At 43.9% G+C, this 26,149-nt stretch overlaps 1 long non-coding RNA gene across 1 annotated transcript in view; it reads left to right on the forward strand.

Annotated features, from left to right (window-relative positions):
* The first annotated feature begins 566 nt into the window (after positions 1–566).
* LOC143827887 (uncharacterized) overlaps positions 567–26,149 on the forward strand; it is an 80,806-nt gene continuing 55,223 nt past the window's right edge. The window contains exon 1 of the long non-coding RNA XR_013227432.1: positions 567–834. This is a non-coding gene — a long non-coding RNA (uncharacterized LOC143827887). The remainder of the gene's footprint in view (positions 835–26,149) is intronic.

Below are 26,149 nucleotides of genomic sequence, written 5' to 3' on the forward strand. Positions count from 1 at the left end.
CTCTCTCTCTCTCTCTCTCTCTCTCTCTCTCTCTCTCTCTCCTCCCCACCCCCCAGAAGACCATCCTGGCTATGACTTGGTTTGAATTTCCTCTGTATGGCAGAAGAAACCAGAGAGCAAATACCCGTTCCTTTTAGAAGCAAGCTATTTGCGATGTAGAAACTCAATGCACAATACAATAATTCGGCAGCCATTAACGTAAGCTTAGGAAAATTCATTTCATAGATCCCCTTTCTTGAGTACCCATTAGGGAATGATTTCAAAGGAGACGCTATGCTACCCGTTGCTTGGGGTGGAACTTTAATCTGATAAACAATATCGAAAGCTTCTTTTAAAACAACATATTTCTTAAAAGGCTTCATTGCATTGAGGGCAGGGGGGAAAGAGCGGGGCCCGGGGGGGGGGGAGAATGAAGACATTATGGGTCTGTCCAATTCTGAAGGACATTGAAGCTTTTTGCCTATTCAATTTGATACAATGATGTGTAGATGAATAAAGTTATCTCCACTTTTGAATGGGACGGTGTCGGTGGGAGGGTAGGACGGAAAGAACTTGGAATCTGAAAAGAATACTTAGGCAAGAAAAACAAAGAGATGGAAGGTCAAAGTCCAACTGCCGTGAATGGCAAAAGGACAAACAAAATTGTGGACAGGCCTAAATAAGGACAACTATTGCCACCGTCCCTTGCTTCAAGTAGCTATTATACGAACCCAACATTTCTGTAGGCAAAGAACATTTTTTAAAGATTTCACACTGGTGCAAACCTAGAATGACCAAGAACATCTGCGCAAAACTTGCCACTTTTAAGGGAGCAGATGACGCAGGCCAGAAAAGGTAGGAGATTTGTGGTGTGATTAGACTGGGGTGCTTTTCTTACAGATTGTACAAATGCATCTGTGGTTTTTTTCCTCCCTTGCTTTCCCCAACAAATGAATTCAGATTCAGAATCAGGTAATATCTCATGCGACCCCCCCCCCCCCATCCCTTTACTTTTTCCTTCTTTTCGCTCTGCGTGGTCAGACCGCTGTCCATGGAACGAGGATCGATAACCGATTTTTGTTCTCGAAAAAGACTTTAAGACTTTATTGCCTCCCCCCCCCCCTTATAACTCATCGGCATGGTTTTTGAAAAAGTTACCAGCATGTTCCAGAGGCCACCGATGGAGTCCAAGCGAGCAGGTCTCTGTTAGCGTTACGACATCAAGTCTATCTGTTTTCTGTCTTTTTGTGCTCAGTGTGTGGCATTGTTTCCCGTCTTGTAATTATTCTAAATTTTCGGGGCGAAAAGGAGGGGAAAAAGAACTTGTTGCTTTATCACCACACTCATTACTGTCCCTTCGTTTAAAAGCAGTAAGTACTTGGGGGGGGGAGAGCAAACTGTTGTGTCTGGGGAGCCGTTTTGTTCAGAGTTTCTTTTGAAGAGTGTGAGAAGTAAAACCGCAGAGCCATAAGAGGGGCAGCTGAGATTCTGACAGGTTCCCTTCTCGTGGCAGCCCATGCTGGTAAAGAGCAAAAGAGCAAAAGGCGTTTGAATGCTGGAACCACTGGTTGACTTATGGGGGAATCTTTTTCGGAAACAAAATTGATATACAGAAAGAGATGTCTTGTAATTTATATTTTTGAAAAGCAGAGGCTGTAGGAGTCCGGTGTGTTTGATTTATCGCTGCCAAAGAATGGAAACTGACATCATTATTGCTCGGGGTTTGCGTCCAAGGGCCGATTTTTTGTTTGTTTTCTTTAAAAAAAAAAAACTTAAAATCCCTGCTGTTTTATTTTGATGCACCTTGCTAATAGGAGCGTGCGTTCCAAGGATTCTTTTTTTCTTTCAGTGCTAAATGCTTAGAGTTGGGAGGGATGCGGAGGCCGAAGAGTTAAAAATCTTAAAAATCAGAATGCAAGAGGAAAGAATCCCTTTAAGCTGGAGTTATAATAAAAGTCTTGGGAAGCTGGATGAGGCCGGCTTAAATGGCAGGTGTGTCTGATGCTCTGGATCGCTCAAAGTTTCTTTCTTTTGCCTACAGCTTCTTTCTTTCTTTCTTTCTTTTTTAAAGCAAGATCCAACCTACGCTGAGAAATCCAGGGATTAATCGGGAGCTTTAAATGGGAGCTTTAAATGGTTTAGCTACAGGTTGGGCTGGCCTTTATCGACATGACAGTTGAGTTGTGTTCCTTTCCACCGAATGCCTCCCCACCCCTTGTCCCCCTCCACCCCCCACCCCCACGGTTGGATCGTCCCCTCACAATATTGTATCTTACAATTAAGCTGTTGACGGCTCTATTAGGTTGACAGCTGAGGGAGCCTTACAGCAGAAATTATGCGGAGAATTCTCCTGTAAAAATGTTCGACGCTGGTGTCGTTCAAAAAAAAACGGTCCCCAGGCCTGTGGGCTCGGAGATACGCACCACTGAGATCTCCTCCAAGACTCGTGACAGTTTGGACCATGCATGACGACACGCAGAGGCCAAACTCACACGCACACCCTGGAATGAAAGAACCTATCACGCCAACAACTTTTTTTGAGAGATTATGAGTCTGTCAGGAGGATGTCAATGGAGGTTTAAAGATGGCTTTCCTGAAGCCATTTGGAGTTAATAATGAATGGTCTCCTGCCTTTGATATTTCTTTTATACGGGGATGCAGCTGGCTACAAATCTGCCACAAAGGAAAGTTGATTTTTGTTGGTCATTAATTTTGACTTTGCTTCGCTGACAATCGCTGAGGCCTATCATCAGAGCGGCTTTAATATCACCCTGGTAGAAGGTGAAGAGAAGAAATCTTTGATTAACAAAGCCTATCAGTCCAGTTTAGGGATTGTGGGCTTTTCCCCTCCGCCTCTTTCATTATGTAGTTTCCTGAGGAGGCTTCAAACAAGCCTGTGCTACAGCTACAAAAGTCCGCAGCCAGAAGACAGACAGCGGAGGTTAAGGATCTATGTCCTTCGCTTGTACAAATTAATGCTATTTACACACATTTATCACACAGACGGGGGACTGGACTGACACCTCTTAGATAAAATAGCGAGGTTTCTCAATTCCTTGGGCTCGTGTGTGGAGTTGAAAGTGAGGGGGAATTGATGGCTAAAACGGTGCCAAAATTACAAAAACTTAGCAGGGACTTTGACAAAAACCTCTCTCCTAAGGCTTGGAGGACAGCAAGAGCTGTGTGCCTTTCCAAGTGTCGTAGTTGTGTATGTAGCAGCTAAGCATTTGGAAAAAGTGAGGAATTTGGTTGCAATCACTCCTATGAGCACAACCCCATTGGGATGGGAGATGTCCGGGATCCCAGTCTTGCAAGAGCTAAAAACTTGGGAAGTGTCCCGGGAAGGGGGGGCACCTTACCCTCATAACTTTATCATGGGAAACCAGTCATGATTGTTGGTTGCATGCTAGTCTAGCATGGCAGATCTGTACAGTTACATCTCTCTATGTCCATTGAAACCAGATCAGATCTCTGCTTAGGATGGTACAGGAAACCGGGTGGATGGAACTGTGGGAAGTTCTACGTTAGGAACAGTAAAGTAGACTTCTAGATGACCTGTCTGGCATACCTGAAATCAGCCCTTACATAATATCTACAAATGATTTTGGGTACAATCTGTCCAAAAGTTCTTGCACTAGGATGCCACTGAATCATATGGGAAATCCATACAATGGGAAGATGACGGGTTTCTAAATGAGTCTTCCTGAAATAACCAGGAGATGCTTGTGAGCGAGATGAGCAAATAATGTTCTCAGTCAATTCTCATTTATGGAAACCGGGCTTGTCCAAGAGAGCTCCGCAATGAATTGGGTTTTGGGACTACATGAATCTCAGAGCTTTGAGCTGTGCTGAGAATTGGTTGGGGAAGAGCCCCACTGTCATGCATTAAGATTCATTTTTAAGGTCAGAAATTAAAGAAACCTTCAGAGGGATGTCCATTTTTTTTTTAAGCACTGAGACCTTGAAAATTCAATTCCCAAGCATCTAGAGAATTGCGGGTGGGTATATAACATTTGATTCTTTCATATGACCTCTGATATCTTCTCCTGAAAATTCTGAGGCAGAAACAATAACTCTTACAGCTTGGCTAATAGATATAGGAATATGGATTAAAATACCCATTTGTATCAACCAAGTATTTGCTCATGGGACTCAAACCAACATGGGTGCCTCTGTTTTCTGTTTTACGTACCAGGATATTTGTACGCAAATGCATACTGGCTTTCTTAGGGGTCCCATAATTTTCAGTGATAGGATCACAACCTCTTATAGCCTGAGAAACCAGAACATCATGTCCTGTCTTCACACATACACAGTTCTTTTTGGGGGGTTGAGGGGAAACCTGTTCACCAGTTCAGTTCTTCTTTCCTCAAAGTTTTCCTCATCTTTTTCTCAGGTGCTTATTTTGTGATTGACATTTCATACTTAGGAAGACCGGAAAATGATGTTAGTTCCTTGGAAGGAAGGAAGGGGGGGAGAGAAAGATTTTAACAAACACCCCAAACAAGTCGGACTTACCTAATTAGTTGACTACTTAATTAAGTTGGCTACTTAATTAGCTCCATTGCCACTTCTTGACTTTGTATATTTGTACTCTTTGATTTAGCCTTCAGTGCTCCGATTTAGAGTTTGCATTCTAGTAGGAAGCTATCTGTTGCGGGTTAATAATAGCCTAAAAGTTTGGGTTTCACCTTTGTGGTGCTAGTTCAGACTCTTTTTTTGTTTTTCAAATAACCTTATCCTCATTGGGGAGTTGACCTCTTTTCACAAAAACGTTCCTGGAGGTTATGTTCTCCACAAACCCTCCGAAACAGTTCCTGAAGAACAAATTTTAAAGCTCACCCAGAAGAAGTTCTGGGAAACCAACCTGTCACTTCCAGCCATTTTTTTTTCCTTTTTGGTATTTTTTTGTTTTAAATCCAAAATCAGACAGGTGTCAGCTGGGAAGTCTGAATAGATCCCTTGGTCTCCTTGTCTGTTTACATCCTGTGGGTCAGTAGAAAGATGGCACTCCAGTCTCCCGGAATATGCAATTACAAGTGAAGGTGGGCTTGACAATTTGTCAAAGCACTGTAAGAAAAAAAACATCCCATATCTTACGGGCCATAGACCTTTCCAATCTGCACCTATAAGAAACTAGTCCTTCTCCCCCTACCCTTAACACTTATCTGTTCCGAAGGATACCTGGATATAAATTGGAAATGAGAAGAATGCTGGTTTCGTCTTCGAATCTCTCAATCAGTTAAGCCAGAATAGTTTTTTTTTCTCTTAATTTTTTTTAAGTGCATAACCTAGTTAAGCAAGAATTGAAATTGATGTTAACCTAACAGGAGAAAAAGCCTCTCAGTGGATGGGCAGGTGGTCCCACGGAAATCACTGGAACCTAGCTGGCTTAAACCCAAATATTCCCATTTACCTAGTTTGAGGAAGGGCTGTGCTTTGGTTCAAATTTATTTTGTGCTGCTTATTAATCCAACGCATCGCGCCTTCTCAAAGGAAGCAGGAAGGTTATAAGGAAATACTCTGGAACTCATATGAGCATCTCCACACCTCCTTTGAGGAAGTTTATCTCCTTATTTAATAAACCCCTAATTACAACCCTCCGGTCCAAGGGAGTCAAAGCTGTTGAATTGTCATGTGGATTTCCATGATGCAAAATCATTTTAAACCAAAACACCCTGACTTCAATAGATTGGGCGTACCTGATAGTCAGTTTAATTTCCGCTCATTCCCGGATATAAAATAAAATGTTTTGTCCTCTTTTGGCTGTTCTCCTCAGCCCACCCCAATGGCCAACTAAACAATAAGACAAAACTTATGAAGACGGGACTCCTACCAGAGATGGCTATTTTCACCCAGATACAGAAGTAATAAAAAAACAATATATTTCCTCATTTTTAAAAAATTGCTTTAAAAGATTGGAGAGTCCATTGATCTGTATCGGAATAGTACCCGAAGAAGCACAGAGTCTAGAGGCAGGAATTAAGAATGATGAATGTAATCTCATTTTGTTCAGTGGAAGAAACATTTCTGGCTATTTGAAACTGATGACAAGATACGCATTCCTGAGAAACACAGAAGAAGAAAAAAAGTCCAACACATGGAAATAAATTCAACCTTACAAATTGCTAATTGTCTCCGTACACTACATTTTGCATTTCTGTGTTGATCGATATATTTGAATCTGCTCAGAAAGTGTTGCCAGAATACTAGCATATTGTATATAATAAAAACAAATAGGGAAAATGTGGTATGTTTTTAGCCTAATTCAACAGGAGCATTTCCTCTGTAAAACAAAACTGAGGCACTGTTCTTAGCTAATAATAGTAGAACTTAACTGAACTATTGAGCTGTGATAGAGATATTTTAAGAAACCAGCAATCTTTCCGAAATGCAGAGGTTTGATTCCTGAAAGAACGTCATTGCTTCCTTCAATGTGCAAATAACTATCAGGTTATATTTTTTTTATGAAGGGAACAATTTAAAACAACAATATCATTCAGATCCCTTTTGAACAAGGCAATTTCAGAATGCGTTCTCCAAATGAATGTATTTGCCAGTCTTTCTCTCCCTTCCAAAGAATCAGCGCTGTCCTTTGCTTACATTTCTTCCGTTTGCTTTTTATCATAAGTTTGTGACAAAAAAAATCTCACAACTTGACCCCCCTACCCCAATGTTGTGTGTGAGAGAACGGACCAGAATTCAGGACTGCAGAATTCAGCCGAAATTTCCTTTCTCCTCTTCTGGTCAGATAGGCATATACCTGACAACTAGCTATAGGAACAAACAGCGCAGGGGGGGGTGAGGTGGGGGGCTCTGGCATAATTGTTTGAAATGTTTCTGCTTGAAAATAAAAGCTATGTTAATAAGAAGCCAGTTGAAAGCATTGCTCAGACGGCTTTTGTTTTCGTTTGATGAAAATTATTAATACCACCAAAAAGGGGGGGGGGGAGCTCCAGACACTTATACGATACGCGTACCTATACTCCTTTCGTTAAAACCAGTGATCCATTAAGGCCTTTTTTCCTTTTTACCAAGCTGTGAGCATAGTGGGTATTTAAGTATGTGTAAGAATGAATGTGGGGGGTAGGTTTAGTTGGATAAAAGATGGCTTGATATCTTGAGGTGAATGAATGCTGTTTTCTTTCGCTTTACCTCTCCACGTTCTGGAAGTTTGTTAACCTGTGTTTCAATTAGGGAATCATTATTAATTATCCTAATTACACGTTTAGTGGCAGGAAGCGCCCCACTTTGTGGGAAAGTTAAATCTGAGATTGAGGCTCCCGGGCGCAGGGGAAGTTTGTAGAGACGGGTTTTGATTTTGCAGGGCAATCTTGCTGGCAGGAGAGGGAAATTAAACAAGAGAGGGCCAACTTTGTAGAATAAAGAGAGAACCGGGAGGGGTTTCAATAAAAATAAGAAATGCTTTTTCCCCCCTTTAAAATAAAGAAATTGTTTCCTAACAGCTTTTGTTATGTCAGGGTTTCCCGGATAAAGCAGGGACCTGATCAACATCAATAATGCCTGTTTTACCTGTTTTCTTTAAATAAGATCTTGTGAGGGAAACAGATCTTTTAAAAATCACTCTAAAACATTAGAGGAACCTCACTTTCAGGATCATAAAAACTGTTAACTAGTAGGAGGGAACAAACCTATTCTTGTCCCTTTTTTTCTAAATGGTTTTTACAATCTTCCCATATTAATCTTTGATTGATTCCAGAGGGAAATCTCTCTCTCCCTCTTGCATGTTTATAATTTTAATTTTAGTAGACTCTAATTATCAATATATATTAAAAGATTCACTTGCAGGTATAATGTTTCAGTGGATGGGCATACTTCAGATTATCCCATTAATATTTTAGACTGTTTGTTAATAAAGCAGAGTTTTTTGCATGTGAAGAAGGTAGTGTCCACCAAAGAAAACCAAATTCTAATTCTCATAAACCTCCGTTCAAGATCAAGAATTTCACAACAAATGGACACAAATCACTGCTGTAATCCAGTGGATTTAAAGATAAATTGGACAGCAGAATACCTCCAACAATTAGATGAGCAAAACTAACTTTTATAAGTCTTTCTGACTTAGCTTTCTCTGTATCAGACCATTAATTTTTATGTTTTTAAAATACAAATGATAGCTCACACCAGCCCTCATTGTCTAAGTACTGGAAAGAAATTATTATATCATAAAACTAACCATTCCTTGTTAATATAAAAATATGATTAAAATACTTTGGGGTCGGTGGATAGTTCTGAATAAGGTAAATAGGTATTGGTCATTTACAAAGCATCAAATTTGAACTCCATATGAATATTTTAACATTATCTAAGGTAGTTAATTATTGTTTTAGTGTAAATGCTCGTCTATAACAGCCTGTCTGAATTCTGACAATTAACTGGAAACTTAATCCAGCCAAAGTACATGCAATTAAATCAGATATAAACCAGTGAAATTAGCTTCCGTATTTCTGCTTCCATACAGATAGAGAAGCCCAAAATTAAAGCAAATTAACTAGGTTATTGAAATCCACTTACTAAGATCTTGATTTTAGATTGCCAAAAGAAAAAAAAAACACCACCATTTTTCCCTTAAAGCTGCAATGTTGTTTATTTATAAATACTTGGGGAATGTAGAATGGTAAAGAAATAAGTAAACATGCATCTGAATTGCACTGGATCATCATTGTTAATAAAACAGGTAATTTGGAGAATCAGAAGCATACTTATTTGTTGTAAATTCTGGGGTATACATTTCAATGACGCAGGGAAGTGTACAACTAGAAGTGTTTTATTAGAAGAAACAGTGATTGTAAAATGATAACATAAGAGGATCTAGAGTACTGGAGAGAGAGAGAGAGAGAGAGAGAGAGAGAGAGAGAAAATAAAACCTCTCCAAGGCAATTTTTAAAATGCAGCTTCTATAAAAATAAATCAAAGGTGTTTGGTATTTGAAGAAGTGTCTGACTGTCTGACTCACACGCTGACTCCCTACGAAAACAAATCAATGAAAGTTTAATGGGAAAGTCCCCATCCTAGAACTTTATCCATTATAAGCAAATAAGAAATCAATCAGTTGCTGCATCGTTTCAAGGATCTGTCCCTTTAATACAGCTATCGGGGCTGCCGAGGTCACTCCTAACAGCCTATTGCAATAACTTTCCTAAATGACCAAATGAAAGGATTGGGTATGATACGATTGTATGTTAGCTTGACTCCTTTTGCCCGATTAAGATGTTTGCCTAATGTAAGAATGTGCATCCTTCCCCATTTGTTTTGTTTCAAGTCACCCGAACCAATTTAGCAGCCACTGCCCAAATTTAACACTTTCCCCATTATTGACCAGTAAATGAATTTTGCACTGTTTCACCGAAAGTGGGATCCTGAAAAGCCGGGGTCAGCTTCTGTGAAATGAAACTGTTTTGAGCTCCATCAGACTTGAATCTGGTTTTGAACTCCAAAATGAATTCTTGTCCTGTCCTATTCCATATTGGGACAGCGAGGGAGGGTGTCCAGAGAGAATTCCCTCCCTAAATTCCTTTTCTGTTTCTGCAAGCATCACATTGTTATGAAGGTCGTTCAGCTCCATCATTGAGAAGTAAACCATTTGTGGTTGACTTGTCCAGAAATCCGCATTGTCCATAATTCACTGTGGATCCCTCCTCCCAAATATTTATCTTATTTATTTATTTATTAGATTTTTATACCACCCTCCCTTATGGCTCATGGAGGGCATAAGCATGCATAGAAACTTTGTTTCCCCTTTTTTTAGTGCAAAGAAAAAAAATTATTCAGTAAAAAGGAAGTGGGATACAAAGCTTTGTAAGTCCATCTTCAATTCTGGAAACAAATCGTACAGATAGTATCAAGTCAAATTTGTCAACCGAGTCAGAATAACATAGCCCTTATCAAACTTATATAACTTTTAACCATGTGACAAGCAGGTCACTTTAATCCACTGTACACATTTCTTCAGTTGCTCCAAACAATCCTCTTTATTTTGAGTTGTGTTCTTTTCCCTGTCTCTTGTCAAAGACTAATCCTGCACATGGTTATGGCATTTCCACCAAATTCTTGAGTATCTTCGAGAAGAAACTCCACATGCGCATAAAATCTTTAAAGGCTCAACTGATTTTAAACATAAATTTCCTTCAATGAACTTTTGTCTGGCTTCTTCTGTAAGTTTAGCTATTGAAGACCTTTCTCATCCTTGAGGGTGTCCTTTGTCCCACCAACCACTCTTCTGAATCTCAGATTTTGGGTCCTCAAATTCACCTCCATTTCCTGCATTTGGACTGGATTCCTAGAGGGGGTGGATACAGCCTGCCCATCTAGGGAACAAGGGACAGGTTGTAGGGGAGTAAGAGTCAGGAGCAAGAAACTGAACCAAGACACAGGGTCACTATATTTGAGTCCTGTGGCCCCTTAAAGACCAACAAGCTTTTTGGAGTATAAGCTTACAAGAATCAACGCTTCCCTTGTCAAACACAATAGCGGGTGAGTAAATCTCCACCATGAGAGGGGCAAGGTTTTTGAAGTCTGCAACCAGAGTTTGAAGGGATTGTCGACCAAAGGGTTGCGATCGCCACAAGCCCCCACCATGTTATGCTCCCCAGACAGTGTCTGGTGGAGTCCTCCGTGCCCCGCCAGCATTGCTAGCCAAGGAAAAGTTCTCCTAGACAACTTTACAATTCAGAACGAGTAATACTGGATGGCTGCCATTGATTTTTTTCAAAAAGAATCCCAGACTCTCACTACATTAAAGGAGGTTTCCGAAGGACATGAACTCCAAATGATGTCCTCTCCTTTGTAAGAGGAGACGTTTCTTTTTCTCATTTCTCATGGTCAAGGAGATTTTTGTTTGGCTGAAGCGATTCCCCCCCCCCCTCACCTTAATGAACGACTAAGAATAGTCAAAGGAATTGGACTGTTCTTCTGTCGGGAAGACACACACCCCTTGGACAAACGCCCCGTAATCTTTGAGCATGTGCTAATTTGAGAGGGGTAAGGAAAGCGCTGAGATGTGCCCCGCAAAGCGAGGGGACTCTCTTGTCAAGGGCTGCCTCTAATTCCAGAACCGCATCACCCCACAGAACAGATGTCCTTTCTTCAGATAGGTCCAGTGCTTTTGAAGCTCAGATGCCAGACACTTGGATTCTGTGGTGCGCTTGGGGTTTTTTTTTTGAAACTGTGATCTGGCAACCCTAGTTAACCATATCAGTGCTTACGTTAGGAGCTGCCTCCGCTTCGTCCTCAGAACTCTCTTTGAGGTCACTGGGAGCTGCAGCGGAGTAAGAAGTGGGGTCAGAGCTATATCGACCTCCAGCGACAGTATCTAATGCTTCTCTCTGGAAAATCTTAAGGTTTCCTATTACCAGCCAACTTGGCTAAGGTATCAGAAATTCAAAGAGGTGAACGGCGAGGGCTACAGAGTTAACTGCGGCTTATGGGCTTGAATAGACAGTGTGGGAAGCCGGGGAGCGAGGAAATTTTCTTCCCCTCCTTCCCGTACCCCAGGACTTTGACGAGAGAGACGAATTTCTAAAAGGGGGTTCATGAATCCAACGAGCCTTAAATTCCATAGACCCGTGTTTCTTGGCCGAAGATATTGTGAAACTGGATGGCCGGGGGGTGGGGGGGATGATCTGTAAATGATCATTATTCTTACCCCTCCTGCTACTTATGTATCTATTGTTCATTCATTCATTACTTTTATAAGCATTCGGTAGCATTACAACATGTGAGATAAAGTCAGACAACTGGAGATATATGAACTACGAGCAGTCATAACTGTGTGGCCATTGTATGCGCTGCAGGAATGAGTGTCACAAAACCCACACAAGGCAAACTAGACGTATTTCCCTCTATAAATCTGTATCTGACCATACGGTAGGGAAGAAAAGGTAAAGTTCGTATGTAAAAGAAAAGTAGAGGAGAGTTCGGGAGAATAATGGTTACGAAGGGAAAGGGCATACACGTTATTGGTTTATTGATATGTTTGATGATAATCCAGTGCTTCTTTTAGTTGGACACTGCCATAAAGAAACTGTTCAGTAGATGGAAGCCATAGACAAGACAACAATCCCTTCTTACCAAGGGATCATCACTTAAGTTGCTGACACAATGGGGTCCAATTAAGCTCCTTCCGTGCACCACTGGAATTTCACCTATTGGTGGTGGTCTCCCAGGTGAAAAAGAGAGGGGCGGGGGATCATGAGGATGTGTAAAAAGAATGACAGGCTTACTTGTATTCAAAATCCCAAGAACTTTTTCAGTGGGGGATTTCAGACCCCTCCCCAACCCTCCATGGAATTGCTTAAAATTCTTCTGGTCTCCTCAATTCAAATTGATGGTAAAGACCCTGTTGCGATCAAAGAAACATTTACTGGGCAAGAACTTCAAATCTGTTTTCATCTGGGGGTTGGAGAAATGTTGGAGAGTTTGGTCTGTCGACAGACCTTCACCCAGGACTTTCTCCTTCTCCAGAGTTGAATTAATTTCCTTTAGGATGGCTCATAAAATCTTTGTACTGGTACGAGAATGAGAGGCAGTTTTCGTAAACAAGTAGGGGACCCGTAAAAAGATAGAATTCGGGTCAATTTACAAAGTATTTTTCGCACAAAGAACGGTCGATGGCCGCAGGCCTCTCGGCGTGAAAACTCCGCCTGTTTGTAGAAATGAAAGATTTGGGAAGAGAAAGATCTATTTGTGATGGAAGTAATAACCTTGACAGATGGTGTTTTGGGTCCCTGTGCCCCCATGAGAACTCCCTCTCATTGATGGAGAGGGAAGAAAATGGGCCATCCTAATATCCATTCTGCATGCCCTAGGACCACCTTGCCAGTTCTCCTCCCTACACACTCATCTCCCTGCTCCCGTATTATCTCCTGTCGGTGATATTGTGACAATAAGCTTCTTCTCAAACATTCTATATAGTCAATAGCAGCAATAGTTTCCAACTCTAGGTTGGAAAATTGCTGGAGATCCGGGGAATGAAGTCTGGTCAAAGTGGAGTTTGAGGAGAGGAGGGGCTTCAGTGGGGTATAATCTCAGAGAGTCCACCCCTCCCAAGCAATCACCTAAATGGTGAAATTAACTCCTGGCATCTGCCAAAGCTTTGAACATTAATTTCATTTACGTCCTCCGTGGAACTGAACTGGCTGGTGGGAAGAGGCCTCCCACACTCGGCACAAACTAGTAGGACAACCACTATGGCCAGGAGGCCAAGCTGAGCCTGAAGGCACCTCTTATTATTGAAATGGATTTCACAGTTGCAACAAGGAAGGTCAGGGTAAGTCAGAGCACCCTGTGGCCAGCCTCACCCACCGGAATTCACCAGCTCATCCTCTTGGGCACCACATCCAGTTCTGGAGGGCCGGTAAGGCAGCAGGCCCCAGATGGCAGAGTTGTCCCATTAGGCCCTGGCTGAGGCCAGAAATAACATCTCAAAGCTGCTGGCCTCCTGGCTTGAGAATCTACCCCACCGCCCCCAAACATCGCCCAACCCTCAGAAGACCAGAACGTACAGTGAAGGTGATTTCAGTATCATTTTAATAATTTGAAAACCAAATTAATGTGTTAATTTTTTGTCCTATTTGTTATCCTTGTAGTGTTTTTAGCTGACGTTCCCTGCCCTGAGTTGACCAAAATGGGCAGAATACAAAAACAAATTCGCCATCATCTGCATTATCGCAATGAGAGACATGATGTCGCTTCTGGTTCTACTTTCCAACTCAGGAAGATTGGGTATGTAGGTAGCCATTGCTAGGCTGCTGGACAAGACAGGTGTATCAAAAGCAGACAGCACAGTAAGGACTAGGGAGGCCAGAAGTCTGGGTCTGAAGTAAGTAAGTGGTGGGGCTATGGGCCATAGCATTTGCTTGGCATGCCGAAGATCCCAGGTTCAGTTCCCAGCATCCTCCCAGTTTAAAAAATCAGGTAGTTGCCGATGTGAAAGACATCCTTTGAAGACCCAGGAGTGCAGCTGCAAGTCAGAGCAGGCAATACCTTGGTAGGTCAATGGTCTGACTCAGCAGAAGGCAGCTTTGTGTGTGCATGTGACAGTCTATAAAAGTCACATGAGAAGATAAGGAACCCTTTTTTACAATTAGCTGAGCGACTCCGTGAGAAAGCAATTCATGGTTGGGTAGATAAGGAGCCAGATAAGCTACCCCTCTGGCCTGAATGGTTCTGTAGCTCTGAAAGAACCCCTTGACACAGGAGGGCATCCTTTGTATCTCTGCATGTCACAGTTCTGGAAATCTGCCTCCTTGGAAGACACGGCCAGAACGAGGACTCATGCAGAGAGACAGCAGGTGCAGGTAGAAAAGGGAGGCATACCTTGACTTTTAACCTAGAAAAAAAGTCCGTCCCAGTTGTCAAGGACACCCATTTTCACCTGTGCGGATAAGGTTATACAGGTGTTTCTCTGTTTGTCACTGGGGTCGTTTGCACAGCCCAGACGGAAGGCTCCACAAAGGACGGATTTCCCATGAATTAGCCAGGTTCCCCGCTATCACCCCTTCGCCCAGTTAGTTGATTGTCTCCTTGGCCACCCTTTCCCCCACCCTCAACGTAGTTTTGTTTTTGTTCTTTAATGGAGGATTCTGCCGGAGACCAGCAAAATGCAATGGTGGGTCCAGAGGAGCCGCCCGGACAAAGGAATAATATTATTTCAGAGAGCTTCCTTGGCCCCCTCTCTGAGCACAATAGCCCCGAGAGGCAGTGCATGGTAAGCGGATGAAACAGTAAGCAGTATATGATCTGATGAGCTCGCCTAAGCTTGCGGGGGGGGGGGGGGGTCTCGTGACGGTGCTGGGGGAGCAGAGGCCGGCCGTCTTCTCCACGACTCAGAGCTAAATTAAAAACCTCCCAGCAATTTCGGGCCTAATCACCCCCCTTGAACGGCGTAATTGATGCTCATCAGTTAACTCCTTCCCCGCCAACCTTCAGGCAGGCCCCCGAGGATAGCCGTGGTCCTTCCCAGAAAGCGCAGTGGTCTAAAAAACCCTGGTAGGGCATGGGGAAATGCACAGAAGGAAGCAGATATAAAATGTAGCGGCTTAGGTGTAAGCCGCTTTAGCAGATAAAGCTGACAGGCTCGTCTCTGCTGTCTGGGTTTCTCTCTTGTCTCTTTGAGGCATAAGGGTCTAAATTTCACCTGCTCCACCCCACTTTTCTTGGAGTTGTCCAGAGATGGACAATCGCAGCAATGTGGAACCTTCCCCTTGATAGAATCTTTCGCTGTTCACGTAAACTCTTGGGCTGATCTCGGATCGTAATAGCTGAAATAAATGAATGAGTATCTAACATTTTATTGAAGACGCATTTGAAGCAACCGAAAGTTCAGGGGACAGGGGTGAGCTCCAGGGCTAACGATTCGGCATGAAAAATATTCTGTCTTCAGTGAGATATTCGCCAATGGAGTTCAAATCTCTTCCAGGGATGTCATTTGATGAGCGATGTAGGGTGTCGTCCCAACCCCCTGGCTCTTTCATAGCAAAATGTCTTTTTTCCCCCTCTTTCCATATGGAAGGAAGAAACAGAGGAAAGATCACGAAGACTTTTCATTCACTAATTGCATCTGATTATTCCGAGACTTGTAGGAAATGTCATCTGTCCCTCCTCCCCACATGCAAAAATTTTGACATTCATCTAATTGGCTGCTTGGCTTGAAATTAAGAAATGCTTTTCAAACTCCCAAACGCCGACCCCAGCGGAGCACCGAGTTCTTGCAGGCTGAAACCCTGTTGATTTCCTCCAGGCTGCGACGTTGCTGTTCTCTGTTGGCTGAACGGCAGCCGAAATTGGAATCCTGGCTTTTTTTTCCTACACCATTCCATCTCCTCAGCCCTTGACCTTCACCAGCCTTCTTGCTACATCACAACTACTCACAAAGGCCCCTGGATTTTCACAAAGGCTAAGGCCAGCTGCTCCCCGGGGGACAGACAACGTGGACGTTATGGCAGCGTCTGCTCTCGATAGCGAGGGTCAGTCTGTTTCCCTTCCTTGGCCTTGATGGTTCTGTCAAGGACTACATCTCAAACCCTCTACGGGATCAGTCATGTCTGCTGAGAACCACCAAGATCCTGCGATTGTGGATGCAGAACGTGGCCTCCCACAACACCATCCAAGCACTATCGTGATGGTATCTTTGCAGTCATGGATTCTGGTATTGTTATTCATTATTTGTTTGGACAGCATCTTGCATAGGACTCAGTACTCTGCAGAGTTTCATAGGCCAACAACCCACCAAAAATGAACAGATCTCTGTCCCCAAAGTCATGAAAAAAGAGCAGGTAGAGAAGAGAGAAAGGAGGAATTGATATGAGCAGGGGTTAACAGACTCTGGCTTTTCAGATGTACATGGACTACAATTACCATGAGCCCCTGCCAGCATGTGATACAGCCAGGCCACCCCTGAAAATGAGGAAATGTAGCCAACTTCCTTCATGGTCTCCCACCCAAGTACTATCCAGGGCAGGTCTTGCTTAGCTTTTGAAGTCCATATTTGGTTATATTTAACTGTGAATTAATGAGATCATCAAAGGCTGCTCAGAAAAGACAATGGTCGAATGTAGCTTGGGAAGGGAAGGAGAAATTCTACACCTTGCACATATTCGGCAGAATTCTGCTCACAAGGACAATTGCATTCCTAGAAATGCCTGTAGACTATGCGCCACTCCAATCTTACCTCCATTTCTGTGTTCATCCAGATGTTTGATCCCTCCTACACTTTTCAGGGCCGTTACCCACTCAACCCAAGCTTCAAGGTTGTCTTGTAGAAGAAGCAGGAATTTTGGTATCATATTTTCACCTATTTTCACAGAAAGGCAACACGCACCAAGATGAGAGCAAGCTTCACCATAACTGGCCTCCACTCACAACCTCCCCACAAACACAAACGCACAACAAGAAGACAACAGACCACATCATAATAAATTAAGAAGAACGCATGAAGCCACTTTCTACTGAATCAGTCTAATGGTCCATCAAGATCTGTATTGTCTACTCTGACTTGTGGTAGCTCCATATGTTCTTAGAAGGGTCTACTACCAGTTCCATATAAATGGAGATTAAAAAAGCCACAGAGCCATGGTCCCTCCCACAACTTCTTCCACTCACAGGCCCCCAAAGACATTCCAAATAAAGGTCTTCTGAAACATCTGCAAGTTTATAACCTTCCTAACGTCCCTGAGAAGCCCATTCCTTGATACAAGAGTGACCACCAAGAAACCCTGAGGAGAAGCAATTCCCCAAGTGGAGAAACTATGAATTGTTTCTGCCAGAACTGTCATGTAGGCACAGATGGGTGGAGGAGGTCTGGTGAGAGCCAGGCATTGACAAAACCCCCTCAGTTGGACTCTTGCCTCAAAAATCCTACTGGGTGACCAGAGGTCATCTGTAACTTGACAGGACTTCCCACCTCTGCTAACGGTATGCGACATCCATGCTGTCTTCAAGGGTGGCCCCCTGGAACGTTGAAGCTCCACATCCACACACAGTCAAGTACGTGAGGCTGCCTGTGTATTTCTACTGGCGTATTTTTCTTTTGCCGGAGAGGTACACTGAACCGTTGTGTGCACAGACTTCTTAATGACAGGTAGTGTTGAAGGCACAGCACAGACCTTCCTGGTGTTAAAAAAAGGGTGGGGGGAAGCTCCTTCTTTGCCATCTCCCACTAATAAAAGTCTTTAGAGAATTATCTTGACAGTGGGAAGCAGATTGTTCAACTTTGCTCCAGTCGAGATTCTCTAACAGTGGGGAGGAGAGGGGGAGGGGGGAGAAATCAGATATGATGTATGTTTATACACTTGTGCATAGAGAGTTCTCCGCACTAGGAAATCTATAGCATGAATTATTCTAACTGATTTATCCCAAGGCCGCGAGGACCTCGCCTGGCGCTTACCTGGTGGGGTCATTGCATCAGCTTCATTGGGAGGTTTATCTTCTGCCCCTCCATCAGACTGACAAGATGCCCCCGTGCAGACAGGAGATATGGACATGGGAGTCCTCCTTCACCCGCCAATCACCCCCACTTTGAGGCTACAACACAAGGCAGGAGCAGATGGCTCTACACACATCCTGCTCCTCATAAGGCACTGACTCTCACAGTCTGACATGTGGCTCTATTGATCGAGGAGAGGTACTTGCCGTGTTTCTGTGTTCCTTTAAGAGAGCCCCAGGTCTTGGCTGAACCTGATCAGCTCTTGCCTGCATCCGTGGTAGAGCGTAAGACCCACAAAAAGAGGGTCACAAGCCGAGAGGGTTTTAAAAGGGGATTAGACAGACGCCTGGTAGAAAAGTCCATCTGTGGCTAAATGACTAAAGGGACATTCATGCCTGGAATCTGGTGACTTTCGAATACCACCACTGCAGGTGGGTGGGTGGGTGGGTGGGTGGATGGATGGATGGATGGATGGATGGATGGATGCCAAACTGTCTAGGGAGAACTGTGCAAACTTTCTGCTGAGGGTAAAAAATATTTTCTTTCTGTATCTTCATTTTGCCCATCTTCTTGCTATCAGGACTTGAACTATGTGTCCCAGCTTAGAAACACACAGCACTGGGAAGACTAAATTATTATTGATTATTTAATATTACATTTATATACCGCTCCTTCCAGGGTTTCCCAACTTGGGCCAGTTCGCAAACAGATATGCGTTACAATTAAAACCAATTTAAGCAGTTACAAATCCCCAATCACCCCAGTTATGGGTCTGGGTTCCTACCTCCCCATCTCCCACTTGGGATGGGTGGGTTATTTTAAGGAGGGCCATATGTGATGGCATCAAATTCAGTTCCACACTGGCCCCAACCAAAAGCCTGGCAGAACAGCTCCATTTTGCAGGCCCTATGAAACTGAGAAAGTTCCTATAGGGCCCACAGCTCTTCTGAGAGCTCATTCCACCAGCCAGGAGCCAGGGCCAAAAAGGCCCTGGTTGAGACCAGACGTACTTCTTATATTGCCCACCACATCCCTGAAATTGGTGGAGTCGAACATGCAGTCCCAAGAAGAAGAAGAAGAAGAAGAAGAAGAAGAAGAAGAAGAAGAAGAAGAAGAAGAAGAAGAGTTGGTCCTTATATGCCGCTTTTCCCTACCCGAAGAAGGCTCAAAGCGGCTTACAGTCGCCTTCCCATTCCTCTCCCCACAACAGACACCCTGTGGGGTGGGTGAGGCTGAGAGAGCCCTGATATCACTGGCCGGTCAGAACAGTTTTATCAGTGCCGGGGCAAGCCCAAGGTCACTCAGTTGGTTGCATGTGGGGAAGTGCAGAATCGAACCTGGCATGCCAGATTAGAAGTCTGCACTCCTAACCACTACACCAAACTGGCTCTCCAAGTCGCTGCCAACAAATGTTGACCTCTTAGGGTTTTCAAAGGAAGGGACAGGGAGGGATTGAGAGTTGCTCCAGACTGCCTCATCATAGCCCCCCTAGGACTTCCTAGGACTAACCAGACCCAACCGTGCTTAGCTTCTGGATCTAATCAGATCAGGCCAGCCTGGGCCGGCCTGTGCTTAGGAAAGATTACGGCTAGCAGAACTGCACTGAGTATCTTTCCTTTGGAGTCTTAGGGCACCTCCCGTCCCTTCCCACGCCTCCATTCCCCCATCGCTGCTGTAGGCAAGGGCCATGTTCCCAGCAGTGAACCGGCAACTGTGTTGCATTGTCCCTCCTGGCAAAGCCATCGGCATCATTAACGCGGATGTTTAGGACACCGTGTGCGCAGGTCCCAAAGCGCGGGTGAAACCCAGCTAATTAGCAAGCGACACTTTCCACGGAAAACTATAATTTCCCCCCCTCCCCCCCCCCCCCGTCTCCCTTCAGCGAATGTGGAGCGTCTTGAAAATAAGCCGCCCTTTTGGTTTATTGGCTCCTCTGTCTTATTTATGCAAGATGTTCTTTAAATATATATATACCTCCCCTTCTTGCTTCCCTTTGATGGTTCTTGGGGCTTCTTTTCATGAAGAATCAACTCCCCCCACTCCCCCAAAGGCTGCGATGGACGAATACTGATTTAGCCGGAGCTAATTGGAAAATTCCTATTACCCCGTTTTCCAGCTTAAATTACACACCATTTTTTAAAAAAATGTGCTAGATCTATGTCTGCGCCGAACAGGTCTCTAAATTGGTGCAGAGTGTACTTTGTATTGATTGTTCTGCTACTTCGAGAACTATTGAGAATCAGATACGTGTAATTAGGCTTTCTTTGAAATCTGAAAGAAAAAAAAATATCAAAAGAAAGAAGTGGGGGGAAAGATCGATATATTAACCTGCATGGGGGGAAAGACAACATGAATGAAGCACATTGTGGGCAATCTAGGCGGTGAATACACTCGGAGAAGCATATTAATTTCTAGGGAAAGTTTAAAAACACACACGCACACACACACGCACAAAACGGCAAATGGGTTTGGACTAATTTTCAAAGTTGTGTTTTTGCTTTGGACTTGTTTTTCACGACCGGCTCATAAATATCTCGACTGTCAGAAAGGATTTGGCCTAGATGAAGACAGGATCATTTGGTCCTTTGACATCAAATTTTGGGGAAGGGGTAAGATCTTTCCCCAAATGTCTGTTTACTGGGATACAAAACAGGCAGTTTTTTTAAAAATTGTTTTTTTCTAGGATACTTGCAAGCTCTCTAGAAGAATTCTGCCTCATACTGCGGGGCGGATGGGAGCCATTTTAGATTGAAAAAAAAACCAAACTCTATCACTCCTCTATCAAGAAGAGATCTGGATCGCTGCATTGTTGGGCCTTTTGGGGTTCTCAGCCTCCAGGTGGGGCCTGGACTTCTCTCAGAATCACAACTCATCTCCAGAAAACAGAGATCAATTCCCCCTTGGGGGGAAATGGCAACTCACTGGGTGAACTCTTTGGAATACCACCGAGGCTAATAGGAAGTGAAGTCCCTCCCCAAATCTTACAGGAATTTTCCCAAACTGGACTTGGGAGTCCTGTTTCTCGATGAGTACCATTTAAGTGACGGGTGAGGCGAAACTTTGTGAGACACCAGCGGAAAAGATTTCTAAAAGACAGATGGTGCAGACATGGAGAGAGGAGGAGTCCAGTTAGAAAGACCTGGCAGTGAATCTTCCAAATAAGTCCGAGTCTGATTCATTTGTGTTTTGTTGAGTGTAGCAGCCCTTAGAAAACAGTCGTTTTGGTTCGCTGGTCCTTTGAAAATCCCTCCTTTGAAGTCTTCTTCCCAGAAGAACCGCACGTGGCAGGGATCAATCAATGAGTCACATTTTTAGCTTTCCCTCCCTCGGAGGAGTTTGGGGTTTATGTATAGTTCTCTCCTCTTCTGCTTCATCCCCATAAGAACCCTGTAAGGTAGGTGGGAATGAAGTTACAGTTGAGGCAAAGCAACCTAGGACATTTCGTGGATAAGTGAGAATTTGAACTTATGCTTAAGAATGTGAACCAATTCTGGACCCAGAAATTCAGGTAGATGTGGAGGTGGGACCTCTACAGCCATTTCCCCAAATCTGAGGCCAGGAAAATAACATCTGAAAACTTGGCCTACCTAGCTGAGGATTCATCCACCCTATCCAGCATGCTAAACCCCCAAACATCAGGTCGCCACCCTCTCTAAGGGTCCACACAAAAGCAGGAGACACAGTTTTTAAATATTTTTTAAAATAATTATCTGTTGGACTAACATTTTATTAGCCATATTATGGACGGTTGTATATTTCTTGTGAGCCAGTGAAGAGTGGTATATAAGAATTATTATTATTATTATTATTATTATTATTATTATTATTATTATTATTATTATTATTATTATTATTATTATTATTATTATTATAAGGGAACTGATCTCTGCAGTCTGGAGACCAGCCGTCATTCTGCAAGACCTCCAGGCCTCTACTCGGAGATCGGCAACTCTAATTTATACCCCACTTTTCTCTCCAGTGTGGATCCTAAGTGACTTCCAACATTGCCCCAGCTCCATTTTGTCCTCACAACAACCCTGCAAGGTAGGCTAGATGGAGATTGTACGAACGGCCCCAAGTACCCGGGGAGCTTCTACGACAGACTACAGCCCGAGCCTCCCGCTTTGTAATCTAAGCATTACCAAGGCATTTATGCTTGGAGATAAGCCATTCCTTTTCTCTCGTGCAAGGAAAAAGCCACCGCTGCATTCTGCTCTGTCGGGGAGCAGGGGAAGCATGATGTCTCCCATAAGAGGAATCCTGGTAGATTTCTCCCACAGCAGGGCCCCAGTTTGGCCAAGCATCCATTCTGCTGAGTCCTTAACCTAATAGTGAAGCCAGGCCCCAACTGCAAGCAACTGAACTCACATCACCTGCAGACTGTGCTGCCTGTTTATCTGTCCTTCTGCTCCTCTTTCATTGAGCTGAGCCTCTGGAGACCATGTTTAGAGACACTCCAGCACCGTAATTTCCCTAAATTACCAGGTGGCACTCTTCTCCTGGCAGACTGTAATAATCCCACCCCAGGAACCCAAACAAACCCGTAATGAATCACATCGTCTCAATGTCATCCCCCTTCTTTGAAAGAAGTTTTCCACGAAGGGAAAGAAGCCTCGAAGAAATCCTGGCCCGGCCTTCAACAAAATGCACTTCAGGGGAGAGGAGGAACTGACAGAACTGTTCTGAATGAGCAGTGATATCAGGGCTCTCTCAGCCTCACCCACCTCACGGGGTGTCTGTTTTGGGGAGAGGAAAGGGAAGGTGAATGTAAGCTGCTTTGAGATTCCTTCGGGTAGAGAAAAGCGGCATCTAAGAACCAATTCTTCTTCCTCTTCAGTAATCTCAGGGCTCTCTCAGCCTCACCCACCTCACAGGGTGCCTGTTTTGGGGAGAGGAAAGGGAAGGTGAATGTAAGCTGCTTTGAGACTCCTTCAGGTAGAGAAAAAGTGGCATGTAAGAACCAACTCTTCTTCTTTTTCTTCTTCTTCCTCTCTCTCTCTCTCTCTCTCTTTCACACACACACACACGTCTAGTTTGAAAGCAAAGGAAGTTCTGCATCAACATTTTGCTGTTGAACTTTTAGCAGCTGTAAATAAATTCCTGATTCATTCCTCCTAATACTATTTCCGCACGCTTCCAGGCACTGGACCAAGTCCTGGATGAAATGTGTCTAAATACATTTTGTCGCCAACTACCCATCTTATTTCATCACCGTCCTTGTAGCCCGGGCGAGCTTTTCACACCAAGCCCTCCTCTTCCGCTCAGTCCTCACGACAACCGTCTTGTGAGGTGGGCTAGGCTGAGGGTATGTGAATGCCCCAAGGTCACCCAGCAAGCTTCCATGGCAGAACTGGGGTCTGAACCCAGTTTATTTATTTTCGTTTATTTTATTTTTAAATTTATAAACCACCACTCCTAGACAGGTCTTGCGGTGGTTCACATAATAAAACATTAAAATACAATAAAACGCCCATAATTGACCCTATTTAAACAATAAAACAACAAGACAGCAATGGACACAACCTCTATATTCAACCTAACCCACCTTGTTCAGTCCAGGCGGCACTCTCTTCTGGTGACAGTGGGAACTGGTCTGATAGACCTTGGGGATCCAAGCTGAACTTCTAGGACTCTTCTCTGGCCTCAGGGCCCTTTTCCGGAAGCTCATTCCACCAGGTTGGGGCCAGGATCTAAAAGGCCCTGACCCGGGTCGAGGCCAGGCGAACGTCCTGGGGGCCTGGGACAACCAGTAAATTCATACCTGCAGAGTGAAGAGCCAAGTTCTCAGTCTGACACTCTCACCACGGAAGAGCTAGGCATGAGCCCGGTCACGTCTGAAAGACCAAAAAGATGTCCTGAGATCGTGACAACATTATACGTAGCTAATAGACAGAAAGGCAGACGGATAGACAGGTAATTACACAATGGCTGATGGTGATTTGCCCTTGAATAGATCTCAGAGCAGGTCGTTGAACGGTGGCAAGAATTGTGCCCTTGTCAAACTCTCTCCACCACCCCATCACACACCATAGCTTGAAATCGTACCCTGGGGGAATTGTTGTTGGGAGTTTTTTTTACTACACATGTTCTAGATTCTGAAAGCAGGAAGGCATTTCCCTCCCCGTAGAACCCCAATCTATCCTAAGGAAGTAAATAAACGGATGGCGTCCTAATCAATAACGTGTTAACGGCAAGAACAGAGAATAGTCGCTGGAAGAACATTGCTTTTTTGGCCATAATTTCACCCTCATTTCGCTTCCTCTGATACAAACAGGCTGTTTAGTATCTCCTGTAATACTCTATTAAGCAGGAAGATTACATCTTCCGGCTTTCATAGTTCAAAAGTTCATTCTGTTCTGGCCTATTTTTAGGCAGCCTCGTGTCGCCTCTTCTTTCACAAGGAGGAACAAAATGAAAAACGCACACACGCACACACACACACACACACTCACACAAGCTACAGCAGAGTGACGTTGGAGTCTACCAGCACCTTTGAAATTTAATTCTGGATATATAAGCTTTCCCAAGCCCACAAGTGGTCCTCTTCTCCCCCTCCCCCCACAAAGAAGTGTGCAACAGGACTACCCCCCTGAAACAAGCTACAGCAGTCCATGATATTGGGATGGAAAAGGACAGGTGGGTCCCAGGAAAAGGTGGGTCCCTCAGCATTCTGTATGATTTTCTGGAGTTCCAAGACTTCAGCCTAGACAAACCAAAGGCGAGATAATTAGTTCTTGCCAGCAAAAGAAAGCAAGAAAGAAAGTTACACGCAGGAAATGTGTCATTCCTCCCACCCACCCCCCATTAAGTATTTATATAAGCTGTCAAGGCTAAATTAGCCTTGAGACTACAGAAATTTTATATTCAAAGGCAGCAAATCTCTAAAACCCAGTTCTAGAAGACAACGTCAGGGGAGTCCCAAGCAAACTGGTCCGCTTCTGTGTGAAACAGGCTAGACCACTGGTTTGGTCTAGGAGGGCTCTTCTGATGTCCTAAGTGGCAGAATGGGGCCTTGCTAATATCAATAGCTTTGGAAGAAATTTGCCCGAGGAAGGAATATCTCTCCATCGCTGATTCCTTCTGCCAGGGGGACCATTGGGTTGTTTCCTGCCATTCATATCTCCTAAATATGAAGATTCCCTCCAGAGGTAGAATTTCTTCTGCTGAAAGATGGCGGTTCTTGACATGATGGAAGTTTCTTCACTTAGCTGAGAGTAGTGGCAAAATACAACTCATTCCAGTTGTTGTGGGTTCTCCAGTCTTCAAATAGGATTCTCTGTCCAGATTGGTTTAGAGTGTGTTCAGCTACGGCTGATTTCTCAGGCTGTTTTAGTCTGCAGTGCCTTTCACATTCTTTTGTTCTTGTCTGAATTCTGCATTTGAAGATCCCAGCCACAGTTACCGGTGAAATACCAGGGACTATAACTACCAGACTATAACTTTGTGACCCTGGAGGATGTGCAACTCCAGAAAGCCATTGTGTTCTAAGTCCATGCTCACAGCTGCTATGTTGGAAGCCACTGTGATCACAAATATATGAACTGGCTTGTTTAAACTGCAAACAAGCCATCAGTGCAATCATATAAGGTGCTTGACCCAAGAGGGGAAAAACAGACGTTGCAAACATGGCACATTCCATTTTGGAATGCCTCATTTGCCAAAATCTAATCTTCCCTGAGCAGGGGAGGGTTTTTTCTTTTTTTAAAAGGTTCTGAAGGAAATGTGAGAACTTATAGCTGAATCCACTCCCTGCTGGAAAGGTAGAGCAAAGATTGACTCCAATGGCCCGTTTAAGACCAACAAGGTTTAATTCTGGCTCTAAGCTATCAGGGTCGTTACTTTTAATATTTCCTGCTCTCATTCCATTGGGACAACATACTGGACACAAAATAGCCAACCCCAACCCCACCACAAATATCCAGAATTCAACGTGACCAAATCCGTGCTCACCATTTTAAAATCGGTCTCCGCCATTAATCAGATCGCAACAAGAAGCAATGGGTGAAGCACAGTGGCTCGACGGTCAAGAATTTGCTTTGCCTGCACCAGATTCCAGGTTAGATCTCCACAAACCAAGAGATCTCCTTGGGAGACCTCACAGAGCTGCCTGTCCGTCAGAGGAGACAAGACGGTCCTTGATAGACCAGCGAATCCAGCTCAGTCAGTTATGGTTTCCATGAGCTTCAATCGCACAGCGGCCGTTTCTTGCTGAAACATCAGGACAAA

Source organism: Paroedura picta, chromosome 18 (assembly GCF_049243985.1).
Source record: "Paroedura picta isolate Pp20150507F chromosome 18, Ppicta_v3.0, whole genome shotgun sequence".
NCBI lineage: Eukaryota > Metazoa > Chordata > Lepidosauria > Squamata > Gekkonidae > Paroedura > Paroedura picta.